The following is a 19508-nucleotide window of genomic DNA, read 5'->3' as shown; positions in this document are numbered from 1 at the left end:
CTTTGAAGTTCATGGTACAAACCCACAAATGAAACAACATTTGCTTGTACACTTTGCTTAAAACCTTATCAAAGTACATATGCAAATCATTGATGTTGATTTTACAAATCCACATATTAATCATCTATTTTGTTTCAAGGAAATTCAACTATTTCTACTGAGCATCCAAACTACTTACAAATGATACCTCAACTACGATTTGATGTACGTTATCGGAGTACTTTATCCGCCAAAGCAATGGAGCGTCATGCTTGGACAACTCCAACATGATTTGAGTACTTATATAAATTCCAACTCCAACTCGCTCAAAATCGGCATAAGTTAAGTAACTATATCTTCTTTTCTACGCTCTTTCAATTTGAGCTAGTGTCATACTATTGCCATGCTTCAAACATCTCCATGATCCTTAAGCATGTTCAAAACAAATAAAAATGTTATTAGCAAACTTTATTACAAGTACATGTTATACACATATGTCATGCTTCTATTTAATTGCAACCCAATTAAATAAACATGTGATGCTTACTTAAACAAGCTATACCATACTTATTTGTTGTTCATACAATTAAGCAAGATTTACATGTACATTATATGTAAACACATTGTCTAGCCTTCGGGCACCATACTTGGTCAAATTTCCCTACGGAAAAAATAAACCTAAACGGGTCTAGACTCCACGAGTCTATGGTCCACTACCAACTGCCAAGCGGTAAGGCAATGCCTTATAATGACAATGACCGCTACGTGACATTGAAGTCAAGCTTTTCTCCTCCGAGAAAGAGTAAAGGGATGGTTAATGCAGCCCAAGGCAGTCATTGATCTGGCAGTTAACCCCCGACGCTTAGGTATCAAAGATTAGGTTTGCTATCTAACGCCCACTGCTTATATATAGCTCCCCTCATCAAACAATTTTCCGACCATACGGAGGTCTATAGCCAGGAGTGGGGGACTCCTCGGAGGGCCTAGCTAGGGCCTACCCGAAAGGGCATAAACGTTCGCTCCCACCAATTCTAGATGGATGACGCACTTGCACTAATTATGCTCATAATAAGGCATAAAGCCACGCTTTGGTATCAACCCCGCAAGAAAACCTCCTTGACTGGGGACTTTGGGGACTTATACATACAACCCAGCATAATTAGCGATGGTTACACTCATGCCTCAGTCGCATCTCCGAGCTTTTCATGCTCTTACCTCAGCGGCATCGCCAAGCTTTCCGCTCATGCCTTCCCGGCACCCCCGAGCTTTCCACTTACGCCTTTGCGGCAAACATCGAGCTTCCTGCTCACGAGCTTACCGCTCACGCCTTCGCGACACCCCCGAGCTTCCGCTCACGCCTTTGCGGCAAACATCGAGCTTACCCCTCACACCTTCGCGGCACCCCCGAGCTTCCGCTCACGCCTTCGCGGCACCCCCTAGTTCCCGCTCACGCCTTCGCGGTACCCTCGAGCTTCCGCTCACGAGCTTACCGCTTAAGCCTTTGCGGCACCCCTGAGTTCCCCCCTCACGAGCTTACAGCTCACGCCTTAGAGGCACCCCCGAGCTTCCCGCTCATGCCTTCCCGGCAACCATCGAGCTTCCCGCTCACGCCTTCACGGCACCCCCAAGCTTCCGCTCACGAGCTTCCTCTCACGCCTTTGCTGCAAACTAGGAATGAGCAAACGAGGGTGGGGGGCGGGGTACCCGCGGGTTTTCCCCGCATTTGTCAAGCGGGGGAGGGGTGGGGTTCCCCATCGCAGGTGCGGGTGCGGGGATGGGGGGACTTATTTCCCCCGCGGGGGTGCGGGGGCGGGGGCGGGGTTCCCCATTACCCATGCGGGTTCCCCACTTTACCCTTTTTTTTTCTTTTTTTTTTTTAATTAAGAACTATTATTTTTCAATCTCAAAAAACAGAAAACCTAGACCTCCGTCTCATTCTTTCCCACCTTCAACGAGAAGAGCCGCCTCATTCTTGCCTATACCTCTGTCTCATTCTTCTGGGTTTTCCCTTCTTTCTGGGCTTAAGGGTTCTTCTTCACTTGAACTGGTTTAGAGTATCTTCTTCACTTGAAAGCATGGATGTTTTGGAATCTGAGAAATCGAGGAGTAAAGAAGTTAATCTGGGCTTAAGGGTTTAGAGCTCTGTTCGTGTTTTGACTGAAGAGGGATCTAAGTGAGAGGTCAAAGGTAGCTATTTCGATTCTGAGGTATGCTCTCTGTTTTGGGTTTCTGATTACTGGAAGTTTTTGTTTTTTGTCTGATATTTTGTGTTTCTCGGATCAGTGTATCAATCGAATGGAGCTGTGAGTTCGTGGTTGGGGAGGAAAAAGAATCGGGGACTGATAGTTTCGGCTTCTGAGGAGCAGAACTGGCTTTTGATGTGTTGGTTTTGTTTAGATATCATGGTGATTGGAAGTCTGAGATGCAGACTGTGGTTTCGCTGCTTGCTTTTATGCATTGGTTAGAGGCAGGGACGCTTTTGTTGCACACTGAAGCTGAGGAAAAACTTGGGTGTATGATTCTTATCTCTGTTATTGTTTATTTATGATTGCAATATGGATAAGTCGATATTCTTTTTATATGTGCAGATGAATTTCAAATTTTTCAAGATTTCGTTTAGGTGTCAAATTTGACAAGTAAATGCATAATAGTATTGGCAATTACATATGTAGTTTAGTTTGTATTGCACAGTATAATCTCTATTTTGTAAGCTCTATATCTACTTGTTGGTGAGTATTGTAAGAAACCTGTTGAGTTAACATTTTCGTTTAAGCTGATTGTATTAATGCTTTGTTTTATTTTTCAATAATGCTTTGTCATTTTTTGTATGATTGACAGGTGTATAAATATGGAATTGACATACACAGAGGCTAGTGGAGCAGAACCAATTGAAATCTCAAATGAAAATGAGATAGAGTCAACGCTTCAAGGTGATGCAGATAGTAAGAAGAGGAGACAGATTTCAGCTATTTGGAATCATTTTACAAAACAAGCAGATGGAAAGTGTATTTGCAAGTATTGTAGTAAAGTCATAGCTGGTGGGGGCAGAATAGGGACACATGGTTTACATGGACATCATAAATCATGCCCCGAGTTGAAAAATAAAAGAAAAAAGGGTCATGGGTCTGCATCTGTCAAGGTTGGAGGGTATGATTTCGATGAATTTGAGTCAAGAAAATTGCTTGCACACATGATTATAAAACATGAGTATCCTTTGCGCATGGTTGAGCATGATGGATTCAGGGAGTTTTGTTACTCTTTACAACCATTGTTTAGAGTTATTTCTCGATTCACGATCAAGAGAGATATCATAAAGATCTATGAGTACGAGAAAGAGAGAACAATGCAATTGTTGAGTACGAATAGTAGTAGAATTGCAATCACAACAGACATGTGGACTTCAAACAACCAAAAGAGGGGTTTCATGACCGTGACCGCACATTTCATAGATGATGCTTGGGTGTTGAATAGTCGGCTTGTGAGGCTAGTTATATTAATCGTACCCTTTTTTTTAAAACTTCAACTTGTTTTAATTTGTCTTACATGGCCAACCATACCTACTCAAATGTATTTGTTTCTTTAATAGGTTTATATATGTGCCGTGTCCGCATATAGCTGAAGTACTTGCTAATGCTTTGATGGATTGCTTGACTGAGTGGGGGATTGATGCTAAGCTGTCCGCTTTAACAGTGGATAATTGTTCTACAAATGATGCAATGCTGGATGATCTTTTAGGAAGAATTTCCTTTAGTTCACAGTTGGTAGATGGAGAGCTATTTCACATGAGGTGTTGTGCCCATATATTGAATCTAATTGTGAGAGATGGTCTGGAGGTGATCAGTGGCTCTATTGAGAGGATTCGAGGGTGTGTGGCCTATTGGACGGCAACTCCAAAAAGAGAAGAGAAGTTTTTAGACATGGTGAAAACAATGAATTTCAAGAGCATAACTAAGTTGATTTTGGATTGCCGAACTAGATGGAATTCAACTTATCTTATGCTACACGCAGCATTGAAGTATAAGGATGTCTTCCCCCGATTGAAGCGTGAGTACAAGGCTATACCAAGTGAAGAAGATTGGGCACTGACAAAGGTAATTGCTGATAAGTTGAATTTGTTTTATAAGGTTACCTTGTTGTTTTCTGGGACTAAATATCCAACTGCAAATCTCTATTTCCCGAATGTGTGCCATATCAAAATTGGGATCAATGATTGGTTGAAGTCCGAACACATTCAAGTGAGGTTGATGGCGGAGAAAATGTCATTGAAGTTTGACAAGTATTGGAATTCCATTCATGGCATGATGGCTATTGCAACCATATTAGATCCAAGGTACAAGATGGAGTTGATTGAGTACTTCTTTCCTCTGATTTATCAAGAGCGGCACTCATCGGAAGTTGAGAGAATCACAGAGTTGACAAATAACCTGACAAAGCATTATCAGTTAAGCCTACAAAGCCGGTCAGGTATCATCTCAGTCTTCAGCTTCTCCATCTTCATTACCTTTTGATTTGGATGACGACTCTTTGGCATCTTTCGATTTATATGTTTCTAGTAAGAAAAAGAAGGATAGCCTAAAGTCTGAATTAGAGGATTACTTGGGAGAGAAGCTGATACCAAGAACTAGAACTTCCCCTGAGTTTGATATTTTGGAATGGTGGAAGGTTAATGGAATACGGTATCCCACCTTGCAAGCCATGGCGAGAGACATCTTGGCTATACCGGTATCCACTGTTGCTTCAGAGTCGACATTCAGCACTAGTGGGAGAGTTGTGAGCTCCCATCGGAGCCGTCTACATGCAGACACCTTGGAGGCTCTTATGTGCGCCCGAGACTGGATGTGGAATGAAATGAAAGGTATACAATAATAATAATTTTATTATATATGCATACTCATACTCTTTTTACACAAATTATTTTTTTCTTTTATCAGCTGCAGGAATTACTTCAAAAGGCGATAGCACATTTGATGATGATTTTGACTTAGCCGAGACCATGAAGGATAACGTCACTCTTTATGATTGACATTGGAAGAAGACGGAATTATTGATGAATGTAGGATTTTGGGGATTAGAATGATTAATGTACGATTATTAAGTAGAATTTCAATGGATCACCAACTTTTGTATTCAGTCGGATTATTAATTGTCAATTAATATGATTAAGTAGTTTCTTATAACATTTATTCAGTCGGATTTTGAAGTACTCATATAGAGAAAATTTATTGTTTGTCAAAAAAAATAAAAAGAATAAAAAAATTTATTTTTGTCAAAAAAGGAAAGAAAAAATCTGAAAAGATAAAAAATAGAATTTTAAAATAGGAAGGAAAAAAAAAAAAAAACCTCATATAGAGAAATTGACCAATGCGGGGGGCGGGGGCGGGGGCGGGGAACCCATTACCCGTGGGGTGGGGGCGGGGTATCCCCATTTGAAAATATCCCCAAATGGGGGCGCGGGGCGCGGGGGAAACTTGAGGCGGGGCAGGGGCGGGGGGCGCGGGGGCGGGGGAATCCCCTGTTTGCTCAATCTTACTGCAAACATCACCTTGCTGAAAGGTTGAATGGATAGGAGATCGATCGATGATATTTTAGAAAGCAACATACGTGGTGAAAGAGAAGAGGGAGCCTCTTTTTCATTAGTACAATGAGAATGACTAAAATCAATCCCAATGATTATTATCATAATTAACCAGCAAATAACTTCAATGTAAATTATATATCCACTCTCGATCGATCTCTATCTCTCTGATCCCTTATTAAGATGGTTACAGAGTGCTTTGATAAATGCGAGCTTCCTGAGAATCTGAATAACACACTCATTGCCTTAATTCCCAAAGTGGCAAGCCCTCTCTCTATGAAGCAGATGCGACCAATTAGTCTTTACAATACTTTATATAAAGTGGTCTCAAAGATCATTGTGCAAAGATTAAGGCCCATGATGAGTACGTTGGTCTCTCCTACACAGGTTAGTTTTATTCCTGGCCGAAATATAACTGACAATATTATCGTAGCTCAAGAACTTTTGTATAAGTTTTGCAACTCACAAGGGAACCTTGGGTTTATGGCTTGGAAGATTGATCTTGCTAAAGCGTATGATAAGCTGCAATGGCAATTTATTAAAAGTGTGCTCTGGGAGGTGAGTATTCGAGGTGAACTTTTACAGTTGATGATCCAATGTTTTACCTCTGTTAATTCCAGAGTCATTGTTAATGGAGAAGCTACTGAAACTTTCAGTCTACAGAGTGGGCTAAGGCAGGGGGATCCTTTGTCCCCTTACCTTTTTGTCTTGTGTATGGAGAAACTTTCGCATTTAATTAATTTTCAGGTGGAGCAAGGTACCTGGAAACCTATGAAAATTTCTAGAAATGGTCCTGTTGTCTCTCATCTTTTCTTCGCGGATGACTTGATATTATTTGCAGAGGATTCTTTTTCTCAAGCTGATGTGATGCGCTATTGTATTGATTGCTTTTGCTTAAATTCAGGCCAAGAAGTCAGTTTTGAGAAATCCTCCCTTTTCTGTTCTCCAAATACTGAGGAAGGCCTAGCTACTCAATTATTAGATATATGTGGTTCTCCGTTAACAGATGACTTAGGGAATTATCTTGGAGTGCCCTTGTTACACTCGAGAGTTACTCCTGAAACTTATAAAGGCCTAGTTGAAAAAGTTCAACTCAGACTTGCCTCATGGAAAAGCCACACCATTTCTATGGCTGGGAGACACACTCTAATTCAATCAGTTACAGCTGGCCTTCCAGTTTATACTATGCAATCAGTAAGACTTCCTATGTCCATTTGTAATACTCTTGATCGATTGAACATGAACTTTCTCTGGGGACACACTGAAGAACAGAAGAAAATTCATCTTGTGAAGTGGGATACGGTCTGTAAACCTAAATGTTATGGTGGGTTGGGATTGAAGAAGACATGTATGATGAATCAGGCGTTGTTAGCCAAAACTGGATGGAGGATTCTTCAATAGGAACAAGGGTTGTGGGCTCAGGCTTTGAATAAAAAATATCTTAAAGATGATTGTATTATGCAAAAGCTCTCATCACCTTTTCCTTCTAGTTCTAGTACATGGAAATGCATCCATTATGGAGCTCAACTGCTCCCTCAGGGGTCTAAATGGAGGATTGGATCTGGTACGCAAGTATCCTTCTAGAATGATAATTGGGCAGGTCTTGGTGTTCTGTCTGCTATAGCCTTGAAGCCTATTCCTTCCAATCTTGAAGGGCTATGAGTGTGTGATGTTCTCGGTGATGGTGGATGGGATTTATACTGGGTGCAAGAATTCTTATCTGAGGATGTGAAATTAAAAATTTTGAGTCCGCATGCAGGAGGTATTCGAAGTGGTGATGACATGATCATATGGAGGTTCTCTCAGAATGGTAATTTTTCTGTAAAATCTGCTTATCACTCTCTGTTTTTGAATTTGGAACCTCAACCATGGCCATGGAACTTTATTTGGAAGCTTTAAGTTCCTCCTAAGGTGAAAACCTTTTTATGGACCCTTGTGCATGATAGATTGTTAACAAATGAAGTCAGGGTTCGTAGAGGTTTGGCTATAGATACTTATTGTCCAAGGTGCAGCTTCCCGCTTGAATCCTTGGACCATCTCTTCAAAGACTGCACTGTTTCTATGAGGATCTGGTCTGCCCTCCATCCTACAAGTGAGTTCTCTTCCACTTACACCCTTCCCTTTAATGATTGGTTGCTTATCAATTTAAAGTCCTCTGTGAGAATGCAATATGAGGTTCCTTGGTGTTGCTATTTTGCTATGGGGCTTTGGTATATATGGAAATGGAGGTGCAGCATCATATTGGATCATACTTTTAAATTTCCAGTTTGGCCTTCTTTAATTATTCATCAGTTTACCAGAGAATATTTTGAAGCAAATAAGATTACACATGCTAAACCTTCACGACAGGTGGCTCATCTGTGTTGGCATTTTCCGCCTCAGGATTGGCTCAAGTTAAATGTTGATGGCAGTTTGCATAACAATACTGGGATTATATGTGCTGGAGGAGCCCTTCGAAATGATAAGGGTGAATGGATGAATGGGTTTTCTGCCAAGTTGGGCAGTGGTCAAGTTGTTGAAGCTGAACTTTGGGGGCTTCTAAAAGGAATGGAAATGGCTTGGTAGTTGAAAATAGAAATGGATTCACTTGTTGCAGTCAAGTTGGTTCTCTTTCCTATTGATCATCTCCATCCTCTTTATAGTATCGTGGCAAGTTGTCAAGAGTTTTTGAGTAGGGATTGGAATGTGTCCCTTACCCATGTTTACAGAGAGTGTAATTCAGTGGCTGATTTGTTAGCAAATATTGGGCATGGTTATGCGCCTGGCTATGGATTCTTTAGCTCCCCTCCTGCTGATGTTGCCTCTTTTGGAATCTGATCTATTGGGCTTGTCTAAGCCAAGATTAATTGTGATTTAGGTTTTGTCCTTAGCCTTCGGGCATCCTTGTAATAAAAAAGAAAAGAAAATGATAACCAAAACAAAAACCATTCAAATCCAGTTACTGCTTTGTTCTTACGAATTTTATATGATTGTGTTGCTTATCTTTAATTTCAATTGTTGTCCTACACTCCTGCTAAGAGGTTTAAGATGCAAAGGAAACTTGATGGAGCTCCTCGCTCTGTGGCTTGGTCGACCATCAGTTTCCACTAGACGCAACAACTTAATCAATTCACCAAATTTTATACGTTGTAGTCAAGGTTCATACTATATATTTGATCGGTTCTAGAAAAACAAGATTGAGGAAATTACTGGTCACTCCCTGTACTTTGGGTGTGTCGACAGTTCAGTCCCTGCTATTCCAATTTTAACAGATTACTCCTCACACATTCGAATTTCGCCCAATTTGGTCCAAAATGACTATTTTACCCCTCACTTCCTTTTTTTTTCTTCTCCTCTCTCTCTCGATCTCTCTGTCTCTCTCTAATCTCCTCATCCTCTTCTTTTTCAGGCTTGATATGGCAACAATATTTCCCACAAGTTTCGAAAATACAGGATGCCAGGATGAAGCAGAACCGCAACAATATACAAACATTGGTTTGGTAAAAGAATGAGCATCTCTTTCTTGAATTGAATCCTTCAAAACCATAATTGACTCCTTTGAACTACATGATCTACACTTACAAACCATAAATTAGAGTAAGCAGCTAGGGCTGCACACGGATTGGGTTGGATCGGTTTTGACTCTAAACCGTCTCTATACTAAAGTGAGCAGTTTAAGCATTTTGGACAACCGGTCATTAAAAAAAAAAAGCTTAACCTGATCCAATCCAATCCAATTAAAGATGGTTTGGTTCGGTCGGTTAGGCGGTTTTAACCTATATTATATTAACATGCTATTTATGAAAAAAAAAAATTCTAGTAAAATTCAATCTAAAGAATAAAAATTATATTAAATAAGCATAATCTAAATTTAAAATACAATAATCAAATCCAAAACTAATATTAAAAAACCAAAATCTAGAATAGATCCAAAATGATTGAATTATTTGATGGCTTAGGTATAAATACTGGCTTAATATGGTGTATTAAAGGTTAGAGAATGAGAGATTGAGATATGTGATATGAGAGGATCAAATAAATCGTTGCGATATGGTAGTATATCATTTGAGAATAAAATTATAATTGAATATTTAGAACTTACTTACAACAACTGGACAAATATATATATATATATATATATATAGAACATTTTTTCTTATTATATTTCAAACATACCGGTCGGTTCGGGTTCCGCGGTTTAAGGAAAAGAGAAACCAAACCAACCCAATTCATAAATGGTTTGGTTTGGTATTGAACCGCCTTTCAATTTTTAAAGTTAAAAAACCTTAACCAAACCATATTTACCGGTCGGTTTTGATCGGTTTGGCCGGTTTGTACCGTGTTTTGCACACCCCTATAAGCAGCCGTGGAAGCTTGTCGGAGGGCCTGAATCCAAAGCCTTGTTGCTTTTCAAATTGCTATCATCAGTAACACAACACAAATCCCAATTCTGGAGATGGTGGTGGGATTAAGGTGAGTTCCCGGTCACCACCTATATCGTCATCATTGCCGCAAACACCACCTGCACATCCCCCAGATCCCTACCTTCACCACCACCAAAATCCTCACAAAACCCACAAATCCCAACACCCAAAATAGCAATTCCACATTTCACAAAACTCACAAAACCCCAATTCTTTCTCTGAAACTCAAAATTACTCGAAAACAATCAATCTGAAGCACTGAGATTAATAAACCAATCCCAATCCTCAGCATCGGCTCACCGGCCTCCACCACCAACTCCCCCTCGTCGCCGTCGCCGACCACCTGCCTGTCCAAAAAGTCCTCCATCGTCGCCTCCAGCAATGGCTTTTCGATCACGACCTATCAGCCCCCTTAACGCTGTGCGCCGATATCCCCGCGGCGACGGGGAACGAGGCTGTCTGCGTAGACTTCCCGGATCACTGAACCATCGGCGAGGAGACTCTGGTTTTTGGGTTTCCTGAGATTTTCGCAATCTAATCGCCGAAAGATTTTAGGGAAGAGAAGGAATGGGTGGTATTTATGGTGGCTTGAAAAAGAGAAGAAAAGGCTTTTGATGAGCTAGGTTTTGGGTAAAGGAACAAGAGGAAGAAAAGATTGCAGCAGAGAGAGAGAGAGAGCTTGGTGGTGGTGGTTATGGTCAGTTTTGGTCTTGCGACTAAACTGGTTCCAAATTGGCTACTCTCTTTGCTTTTAGGAGAGGGGAGAGAGAGAGAGTGTGAGAGAGAAGCTATAAAAAAAAATTAAAAAAAGAAGAAGAAGAAGAAGGTGAGGGGTAAAATAGTCACTTTGGACGAAATTGGGAGAAATTTGAATGTGCGAGGAGTAATGTTAAAATTGGAATAGCAGGGACTGAACTGTCGACATATCCAAAGTACAGGGCGTAACCAGTAATTTCCCCAACAAGATATAAGTTTGGGACGACGAATGGGTATTTCTATGGGTATTTACAACACATCAAATAGTTGCTTTCTCTTCTTCTTTGTATGGAGAAGAAAATGGAGGATTGATGGTGACACCAAGTATCATGAGTACGTATCCATTTGCCATCTCTAGATGAAATGTAGACCTGTAAATAGACCGGATTTGGATCGGATAGATCTAAATCCAAATCCGCTTACTTAAAAAAAAATTCGATCCAAACCCACTTCGTTAACCTTGCTGATCATTGATAGCTCGATCCAAATCCGTATCCGCCGGATTAACAGATACCCGATCCGCTAATTCGACCCGTTTATAATTTTAAATATTTTAAAATTTTAAATATTAATATTAAATTTATATCATGATACCTCATAAGATATTAATAAAATATTAAAACAACATGAAAAATATCACCAAAAGTAGAATTACATTATCAAAATTCTTAATGTTTCTTGGAATCTTGGGTGATGGATTGTCCCTTAGATTTCTGCAAAAAATTTGAATTAGAAAATATTTCTATTTTTGTTGTAGAGAAACTGAATTTGAGAGGAATTTGCTGTGTGTTCTCATTGATAATAGGGGTCTCTTTATATAGAGGATTACAATGCATAGTATCTCAATCATACAAGGAAAGTAATCGTACATTAAATAGGAATCTAAATCCTTCTAATTTAACCATATTACCATTAGAGCAAGTAACCTAGAGTTTGGGCCAAACACAAACTAGGGTTTTACTTGAACACTCCCCCTTGTGTTGCCCAAACGCGGTGCTTCTCTCGTTGCCTCGTTAAAAACCTTGCCGAGTAACAAAAACTCAGTGGGACAAAAATAACCTCGGTCGAAGGGGAAAAAGAGCACAACACACCCTTCACGTTTCGAGGTGAACATGTAGACATCTCCCCCTGATGACTATGATTATGGGAATTCAGATAATTTCTGCAAGCCAATTCTTGCCACAAGTTTCTGGAACGTGGATTTGGGCAATGACTTAGTAAACAAGTCTGCCATATTTTCCTCAGATTGAACCTAATTCACTTTGATCTTGAGGAGAGTCTGTTGTTGCTGATTATGCTTGGTGTTGTCGCTTTTGATGTAGCCTAGCTTTATTTGTTCAAAACGAACAGCATTATCCTAAATGCTCGTAGGCTCATCTTGTGGTAGACTTCAAACCACAATTGTTCGAACATGCGTGATTATGGATCCAATCCATAAACATTCACGAACCACTTCGTGAAGAGAAATAATCTCTGCATGGTTCGAAGATATAGCGACAGTCTGTTCTGTAGACCTCCAAGATATCATGGTCTTTTCCCATGGTGAACACTTAACCAGTTTGGGAGCGACCTTTTTGTGGGTCAGAGAGGTACCCAGCATCAGCAAAACCTTCCAAAACACTTATATCGTTTTGGGATAGGGATAGAGCATGCAGGCCAACGTTGGCGGCGTTTCTGGTGTGTGATGGATCCGAATCCATCATCTCTCTGTAGGGATAGAACAAGCCCATATCAATCGTACATCTCAAGTACTGAAAGATATCTTTTACACTAATTAAAATGACGTCGCGTTGGCGTAAAGCTATACCTTAGCTAACAAGTTCACTGCAAATGAGATGTCCGGTCTTGTGCATTGAGCTAAGTACAATAATGCGTCTAGTGTACTCAAGTAAGGCACTTCTGCCTCTAGCACATCTTCGTCATCATCCTTTAGACGAAGAGGATCATTTTCAGGATCAAGACTACGGATGATCATGGGGATGCTTGAAGGTTTGACTTTGTCAAAATGACTAACTATCAACACGATGCTCAAGTTCCAAACTGAGTCATAATCGTGTTCTCCCATAATCCTTAATCTCAAAATCGAATTTCAAGTGTTCAGCGGTTTCCCTTAACCCTTTAAGGGCTTCTAATGAAGATCATGTCCAACATGAACCGCAATGGAATCCAAAACTTGTTATGGAAATGAGTGGGCATATCCCCTCCCAATCAAGTAGTCATTTTAGCGAGCGTTTCAACCTCTTTGTAAACGCGCTCCATGGTCTAGAGCCACTTGACTTGGGTAAATGAAGTTCACCATGAACCTTCATGTATATTCCGTATCTAGATCCTTATAGAGATACGTAGTGACCACATTTGTAAGCTGCATGTTCAGTTATTCGGAAACTACCAAACTGATAGGGTAGTGGAGTGCAATGACATCCAATACGAGAGAATCTGTCTCATCGTAGTCCATTTTAGGGCGTTTTATGAGAAGCCTTGCGCCATAAGGCGAGATTACCACCTCTTTTTCTCACTACGCTTTCTAACAAAGACCTATTAGTCAACAGGTTTTATGTTAGGAGGTGTTGGCATCTCTAGCTCGAAAACCTTCATCTTCGTTAGAGAATCCATCTTAACATGGATCGCATCTTTCCATTTAGGCCAAATCTCTCTCCGTTGGCATTCATTCATCAAAAAGCGTGGTTTGATATCATCTGACTCAACAAACTCATGCGCAACTACATCATCAATTATGATGGAGTTTCTATCCCATGTCTCATGTACACTAGTGTAATTTTTATAGAGCTCTATATTCTCAGAAATAGGTTCTGACTTTGAGGCGTGCCCCAACGATAACCATAATTCGGAAGATTCTCATGAGACGGATTTTGAGTCTTGATGATCAAATGATTGGAATGTGCCAAAGTATCCTTCAAACTCATGGGCCTCCCACGCATCCTAGCTGGGGCCATGGCCTGTAATGCCATAGTGCCACTCTCTTTGGCGTTGGCGCCATGCCCACCTCCGTGTAGGGTGGCGCTACGTCCTCTCGTAGGGACGTCCTCCCTTGCAGGTTTGTTTGCAGCATATTTGTGTGATCTCGTCACTTTAACAGGGATCGAGATGAGACATGGTGGGGACAGGCCACGACAATCCCTATTGTTCTTGCTAAACATCCGTGTTCTTATCTCCCCCGAACGATGGGAAGATTGTCTCATCAAAGTGATAACCCGCAAATTTAGCGGTAATGAGATCGCCTTGCAAGGGCATTAAGTGACAGACGATTGTTGGAGTCTCAAATCCAACATAGTTGCCCATTCGTCTTGTAAGGACTCATCATAGAGCGTTGTGGCGGCGCATGTGGCACATAAATGGCTCACTCAAATATGCTTAAGTACGATACTTGTACCCAGTCACTAACTGTAACATAGAGGTACATTGAGTGGCGGTGGGTCGTAGACGAATGAGCATAGCTGCATGCGATATTGTATCACCCCAAGCGGATATAAGGAGATTGGTGCGCATTACCAATGTCCAGATTATCATCGTAGTCGTTTTCGTAAGACCATTTGGGTGCGTACAGGGGAATATGATGTCCAACATCAGTCCCATTGCAATATCCATCGAAAGTCTTTCGATATAAACTCTCTAGCATAGTCAAATCCAATTGACTGAATAGGATGATCTGAGGAGTGAGCCCGCTGTCATATGATATGTGCTAGGAGTGTAGCATAAACATCATTTATAAGTGGACAATGGCACAACATGTGACCAACGTGTTTGCGTGTCAACCAATATCATGAAATATTTAAGCGTCCGCAAGTTGGTTGAATCAATCCACAGAATCCCCATGGATTCTATGTAAGAACAGAATGAGTATGTTCATTTCCTTTGCATAGGACGGTCTTAGTCCTAATTTCCCTAAGGAACGGGCTTTATAAAACGATCGAGAGGCTTTAGAAGTAACCAATGAGAATTTTGGTTAGGCCTGAGCATCTGAAACGCTATTTGAAGCAAGTTGGTGATGACAGCATCACTTGGGGCGCCATCACCATGATGGACGCTATCCATGGTGTCATGGATAGGGACTGTGCCAGCCCCAGGCTGGTGGTGGACGGAGGTGGTGCCCTAGGCAGCAACGTCGGTCACACTTAGTCCAGAAATCAACTTTTGATTCATGCTTCGTTTCGCTCGAAAGGAATGATGTCCATGTGAAGTCTTTAGTAGACTGATAATCATATCATGACTAGGATGATCTATCCTGTCGTGACAAAGCCAATATGTGTCTAAATCCAAGAGATATTCTCTCATAACTTTATTGGATTAATAGCTCAAATAGTGGCATAGAATCCACTAGAGAGACACATAAACTTCTCTAAGATGCGCCTTTGTTCGCAATCATTAGAGGTATTGCAAAGGAACTCATTTCCGTTCTCTACATGAGCTTTCGCTTGGAATCCGTTGGCTATTCATAGGTGTGATTCGCCCTAGAGGCCTAGAGAGTTTCTGTGACAGTAATTAAGGTGTCATTTGGCAAGTGGAACTGGGGCTATTCCATGTCCTTGAATTAATACTAATGGCCCAGCCATCGTAGTCACAAAAGTCATATGCTTAGAATCAAAATGGAGTCATAAAAAACTCAAAATTTTATTCATAAGCCAACAGAGTTACATCTTTGTCTCTTTGACTAAACAAAATCTAATCCAAAATGATAGCTAATGCAAAACAATGGTAGTCGTCTAACTTCTTTCGGTAATTCAAAAATAAATGTGACCAGGTGAGTAGAGAGATGTCGGTGGAGCAAGGCTTGCTTAAGTACCACTAATCTCAGAACCTTCCTAGACATCACACTTACTTTGAGTGAGCCTACTTTGAAGAAAAGCTAAACCATTGGCATTTACTACAAAAATATATGGCAATTGCCTATTACATCTCTTGGAAAAACAAAGACATAAACAGAATTGGCGATCTATTGATCCCAGCCAGATTTGTAGTCTTTAACCCTTCACTCTAGATCATCTTCTTGATCTTCTTGTTCCATATAGTGAGCTTCTCTTGTTTCACAATATGCTTTGTAGGCGGTGACAATTTCTCCACGAGCTCTACAAATGTGTGCCCAATGATCAGACACTCCACATCGAGAACATACATCTCTTTGCTCAAACTCCATTGATTGAGGTGCTTTGAAAGTGTCATTTAGATGGCTCTTAGTGTTGGTGGCGCCACCAACATGGCCAGAGGCGTTGCCTGCCTCTCTTTTTCCACGTTTACCTCTTCGGTTCCGTGTTCGCCTATTTTGGAGATTACCTTCCCAAGTAGAGCGATTATATGGACCAGAACGTCCAAATGTATTCCTAAGATTAGGGTTTCGCTCTTGGCGCCCTCTCTTTGGGGCGCGACTATAATTGGATTCCAGAATATGCTCTGTTCCCACGGATCTCGAATTATAGTTCTTCACAAGGATGTTGTCATGCTTTTCAGCGACATTCATAACTCCAATGAGCTTATGAAACCTTGTAATTCGTCTTGCAGTGACATCGATTCGATAGTTCTTAGCAACCATCAATGCAGAGACAGGGAAAGTAGAGATAGTCTTCTCAATCAACATCGCATTTGTGATCTCTTTACCACAATATTCCATTAATGATTTAATGCAAAATGCTTCTGAGTTGTAGTCAAGAACTGACTTGAAATCACAGAAGTGGAGGCTATGCCATCTCACTTCTAGGTCAGGAAGCAGAGAGTCACGGACGTTGCCAAATCTATCTTCGAGTGAGACCCACAGCCTTCTGGGGTCTTCTTCATTCATACACTCGTACTGGAGCGAATCATCCATATGACGAGTCATTAGGATGATGACTTTCGCCTTATTTGCCTCTAAGGCCGTTCTATTTGCTTCCAAAGCCTGAGCTTGCTCAACAGTTAGCACGTCCTGGCTAGGCTCAAGAATCGTATCCAAGATTTCATCGGCCTTGAGATACTGGCGGATATCACGAACCCACCTGTGATATTCAAAGCCAGTTGTTTCCAATGGAGAAAAGTCCAATTTGTTCAGGCTACTCATCCTGAAAGAGAACAAGAAATTAGGGTTAGTTTCGGAGGGAAAAAGGCTACCACGAAAATAAATAAAATTTCTGAGCGTAGTTGCTTCCAAGAAATTAGGAATTTCCGAGCGTAGTCACTTCCAAGAAATTTGATTCCAAGAGGGGTTGGATTAGATCGAAACAATGATGTTTGTGGTCGATCGTTTTATCTTGACAAACTCTAAGTTTGGAGAACTCTACAAGCTCCAAACTTGGAGTGAGCACGAACCCCCACAGTTCGGCTTAATTTGGTCTCCCCTATGATAAAGAAGGGGGGGTAGAAGAAGGGAGGTTGCAAGTCCCCGAAAAAGAAGAGAAATTGAATTTAAAAACTCTAAAAACGGGAACGTTTAATAAAAAATACCTCGAAATAGGTCGCAGGAAAATTTGACCGGAAAAATTGGTAGGAAAAAGTCGCCCGAAAAGTGGCCGGAAATCGGCCTGAAAGTTGTTGACCGGAGGTTGACTATTGACTGTTGATTGTTGACCTATGCTGACGTAGCAGTGGGTCCCTGTTTGCTGACGTGGCAGTGGGTCCCTGTATGCTGACGTGTCAGTGGTAAGGGTGCTGATGTGGCAGTGGATCAGGGTCCTGACGTGGCGGTGGGGTCTGCGTCAATAGGCTTGGGCTTCTGGGCTTCTTTTGCTCTCTCCTTTTTTTTTCTTTTCTTCTCTTATTCTTTTCTGCCGGTTCCAGATGTAGCAGCTCAGGTGGCCGGTTCACCCCTTTTTAGGCCGGTTTTTGTACTTTTTCTTCTGGTTCCTAAAACTTCAGATCAATGAGCTTCTGCTACCAAAATTTGGTGGAAATTGGAGGTCCGGAAGATGGTGAACCGGTGAAATATTTGCTGCGAGTTGTATGGAGCTTCCGGTGGGCGGTTTGGTAAGTTTCCGGCAGGTTCTTGGGGTGGGGCAGCCGGTTCTGGACTCCTGGGATCGAGTTCTTCAATGTGTGAGGTAGAGGCAGAAAAGGGTTCAAGGTTTTGTATTCGGATTCAAGGTTTTTAACTTCTTGAATCAGGGTTAGGGCTTCGTGCTGATAACGTGTTGTAGAGAAACTGAATTTGAAAGGAATTTGCTGTGTGTTCTCATTGATAATAGAGGCTTCTTTATATAGAGGATTACAATGTATAAAATCTCAATCATATAAGGAAAGTAATCGTACATTGAATAGAAATCTAAATCCTTCTAATTTAACCCTATTACCACTAGAGCAAATAACCTAGAGTTTGGGCCAAACACAAACTAGGGTTTTACTTGAACAATTTTATATTTTATATATTTTTTTAAAAATAATATTTTATTATTACGAAAACGGGGCGGATCATTAAAGGATCAGATCGACCTAAATCTGCATTTGATCCGTTAAATAAACGGGTTAACTGATTCGGATCATTAACGGATCAAAATTTTCGATCCAAACCGTCCAATAGTCACTGATCTGGAGCGGGTCCAGATCAAAATCCGATCCATTTACAGGTCTAATGAAATGTGTAAGAAGAGTTGCTTGCTAAAGGTGAGTTGGTAATAAGAAAATTTCTGCAAGTGAAAGTGATCAGTATTTAGAAGTCGAGCACTAGTCAAGTATCACATTTTTGCCCTGTTGGGGTCAAATTTGTGGCTTTTTGGTCATGTTATTTTTTTTTCAATTTTATTAATCTTTCATCGATTCGATTGGTTTTCCTAACGTAAAATAACATTGTTTTACTAGGGTTCCTTCCCCGCCACCCCCTTCAACTTGGAGGATTTCGATCTATTAATTAAGCTCACTTCATTTTGAGTAATCACAGAGTCTTCTAATTACTCGAATGATTTTAGTATCGAGACGTCTTGACACTAAAGTTCTACGGTTTTAGTTTTCCTGTTTTGAAGAAGATAGCTTCAATGCTTTTTTAGATGAACATAATCTGCAAATATTTTATCTAAACCGCAATAGGCACAATTTTTTAATTAGGGTAGTCATTGAATGAAAGTCTAACCTCAAACCTCTCAACATTGACATCAAATTGACCAGTGTACATAATCAAGCCGAGTCCAAGTCCAAGCTCATCGATAACGTTACGCTGTCTCTCAATTGCCCTATACATTATCTATTACCAGAAAGCAGACCCCTTTAGCATTGCACTTGAAAGTTATTAACACACCATGTGCACTACTATTGCGACTTGTGACCAAATTTGCCATAATAATGGGTTATTGGCACAATGTCACTGTTGCTCGTCCTGTCGAATCACTATATATATTAGCCTTCTTAATCAGCTGGTCTTTAATAGCTAGGCTGTTATCGACAAATTTCTATCTATAATTCTATCCTATCCCACTCTGCCTAGCTAGCTCTAGCAAGTATATAATATACAACGCAAATTAAGCGATGAGAATCAGTTTATAGCAGGATGTAAGTAACGTCCTAAAATGAATCCATCTTAGTTGGAGCTCAACGGGTTAACCGAGAGAAATAAAGCTCATGCATGAGAATAACAGAATGCATACCAATGATCGAGAAGGGATTTTTTTCCGACATTCTTGGCTCCTTACGAGACTCACAACCTATCGGTCATGAACTTATCACGGCCACGACCGATTGATGATTGTAAGAGTTTTGGTGATTTTATGTACATGATACAATTTTTATTTTTATTTTTTTAAGGCCGACTAAATAAGTTCTGAAAAAAAAAAAAAAGCAAAGGAGAAGTTTAGACCTCTCAAAAGCCAGCTAGATCATCGACCAGA

This window comes from Rosa chinensis, chromosome 5 (assembly GCF_002994745.2).
Source record: "Rosa chinensis cultivar Old Blush chromosome 5, RchiOBHm-V2, whole genome shotgun sequence".
Taxonomy (NCBI): domain Eukaryota; kingdom Viridiplantae; phylum Streptophyta; class Magnoliopsida; order Rosales; family Rosaceae; genus Rosa; species Rosa chinensis.
This window is presented reverse-complemented; position numbering follows the sequence as displayed.